The sequence below is a fragment of the Jaculus jaculus genome, chromosome 7, assembly GCF_020740685.1.
Source record: "Jaculus jaculus isolate mJacJac1 chromosome 7, mJacJac1.mat.Y.cur, whole genome shotgun sequence".
Lineage (NCBI taxonomy): Eukaryota > Metazoa > Chordata > Mammalia > Rodentia > Dipodidae > Jaculus > Jaculus jaculus.
Window position 1 is genome coordinate 68,794,181 of NC_059108.1, and position 2,894 is coordinate 68,797,074.

Genomic DNA, 2,894 nt, shown 5'->3' on the forward strand with positions numbered 1-2,894 from the left:
CTTACACTATAAGCCTTAATAGCCCACACTGTTAGCCTTAGTAGCTCGCACCATAAGCTATAACAGCCTGCCTCAGACCACCAAGGTCACAGGAGGCTGATACCACACTCTGCTACTCCCACCCAAGGACCTGCGCAAATGCTGACCACCAAGGTCATAAACTAATTGGCTTAGAAACTATGGGGTGGCACAAACTGACTGGCTAACACCCTGCGGGGCTCCTAATATTAGAAAATGATTGGTCTAATGCACAGGCTTTGTTAGAAACCCTATAAAAACTGTCCTGTTCCTGCATTTGGGGCTCTGCAGTCCTCTACCCCTGTGAGGTGTATGACTGTGGGCCCCAGCACGCTTGGAATAAAACCCTCTTGCAGTTTGCATCAAGACCGCTTCTCGTGAGTGATTTGGGGTGTCGCCTTATCCGGGCAGAGCGTGGGGGCCCCCTGCGGGGGTGTTTTCCTACATAAGCTTCAATAAATACTCCTTCCTCCATAACTGTACCTGGTCTGGAAGTTTATCTCAGAAAACCTAAAGCTGTCTGATGAGCTAAGATAAACCTGACCATGTGGATGTTAATCTTTTGGAACCTTTGTTTTAAAGAAATAGGCCCTCTTATACCCTGTGATTGATGGTAGCTTGATATTGTAGAGTGGGCTTGTGTTTGGGTATGGTTCTGACTTGTTTCCCAGCTCCAGCTATGGGTCTAGTACCACTGAGTGGACTACCATCAATCACGAGGTATAAGAGGGCCTACGCCTATCATACTGTCTATCAAAAAAGTAAGTGTTGGTCTCCCTTCCGCTTCCAGTGTCTCCCCCACAGCCATGGCCGCCACCGCCGCCGCTGCGGGCGCTGGGGAGCCTCTGTCCCCTGAAGAATTGCTCCTGAAAGGCGATGCAGAAAAGACCGAGGAGTAGCTAGAAGAGGACGACGATGACGAGCTGGACGAGACTCTGTCGGAGAGACTCTGGGGTCTGACGGAAATGTTCCCGGAGAGGGTCCGGTCCACGGCCGGAGCCACCTTTGATCTCTCGCTCTTTGTGGCTCAAAAAACGTACCGATTTTCCAGGGCAGCTTTGTGGATCGGGACTACTTCCTTTATGATCCTGGTTCTTCCTGTTGTCTTTGAGACAGAAAAGTTGCAGATGGAGCAACAGCAGCAGCGACAGATACTTCTAGATACTTCTATACACAGGGCTGTCAGGAGGAATGCCAGGGGCTCTACCTTCACTTCCTGGAAAAATCTAGATGTTCAGCTGCTATAATTAAGCATTGTGGGAGAATTTTGAAATTCGGTTGTGTCTGAACTGGTCATTTGGGTTTCCCTCCCCCTTTTTAACCTTTATACATTGATCTGTTTAAACTTGGGAGGGGGTGTGAACACTCCCTTACTGTCTCATGGAGACTCCCCACTTGTAACTGTGCCCTTCATACTGTCCTCACTTTTATTTCCTGTTCTGACTCTGGCTCCAGATGGCAGCCATGCAGACGGTTACTCCAGCTTTTCCCACAGTTTTAGTAAGTTGCTCCTCACTGGAAGTTCCTCACTAGCCCACTGTGGGGTGAAACATTAATGCCAGTGGTAAGCAAGCAAGCAACCATGACCCTTAACAACCTTTTTCTGTTTTTAAAGAATGGATATGTTAAGAGAGGGACGTGCACACAAAAAGAAACTGACAAAATACATCACAGCCATAGAGCAAAACAGCCACCAGGGATCCTTGTGTGTGTTGGCGACAGAGGCTGGCTGCAAGTTCAGCCAGAAGATGGGATGATGGGGCTATGGACGGAACAGCTCATTTTCTCTGAAAATTTTGGCTATTAGAAGACCTGTGTGTTAATGTGTTTAAAAAAAAAAGTGCTTACTTTTATATTTAAGTATTAAAAGGATTCCAACTGAAAAAAAAAAAAAGTAAGTGTTATCTCAATTTTCTGGGTGCTAACTTACTCTCCGTTGGAGAATCTGCTTCTCTTTTCCAGATAGATGCAGATCCTAAGAAGAGAGCTGCCCCAACATACCTCAAAAGGGGCCCAACTGAAACTAAGGACAACTGGAGAAACAAGCAAGGGTGATATTTTCCTGTGAACTGGATACCAGCACAAGGAGGAAGGAGACCAACACATAGAAGAATCAATGCCTACCAAATCAGAGAACCAGAGCCTCAGAGGCCCCCAACACCTCATCACTGAAGCAGACCAAAAATGAACCCAACATGGCTCAGGGAAATTTTGTGGAAGAGGGGGCGGAAAGAATGTCAGAGTCACATGTTGGGTCATGATTTGCAGAGACATTTATTGTACCAATAACTGGGGGGCTAACTCCACAATGCAAGACCCGTTTTCATCAACAAGGAGGGTCCAATGGGAGGGGGTAGATCACAGATGAGCCTAAACAATGGTACCAAACTGCCTGTATTTACTGAAAAGAAAACTAATAAATTAAATTTAAAAAAAAAAAAAGAAATAGGCATAAACTTGCTTACAACTAAAGGTGTCTTCTGGAGTGGTAAGCCAAATTTTATGGACTATTCAGATCAAATTTTAAAAATACTAAGTACAGACAGCATTAAACTTCAAGGCGTGGCTTATAAGCTTTCTAAGAGAAAAGAAAGACTACAGGGAACTTCGTTGGAACTGGGCCACTGGCATAAGGGCTGGCTACGTCCTGCTGCCCAGACCCAAAGAGTTTGATCAAGGTTAAATTTGTAATAGACTGATATGCTTAGCTAGAGATATTGGATTAAGAGATTTAAGATTTGGGGTTTTTTTGCTTGTTTGTTTGTTTTGGTTTCTCAAGGTAGGGTTTCACTCTAGCCCAGGATAACCTGGAATTCCCTATGGAGCCTCAGGGTGGCCTAAAACTCATGGTAATTCTCCTACCTCAGCCTCCCGAG

The 2,894-nt window shown here is 45.6% G+C and overlaps 1 pseudogene; it reads left to right on the forward strand.

The window, feature by feature from the left end:
* The first annotated feature begins 824 nt into the window (after positions 1-824).
* LOC101601247 lies at positions 825-1,337 on the forward strand (annotated as a pseudogene).
* The last annotated feature ends 1,557 nt before the right edge of the window (positions 1,338-2,894 follow it).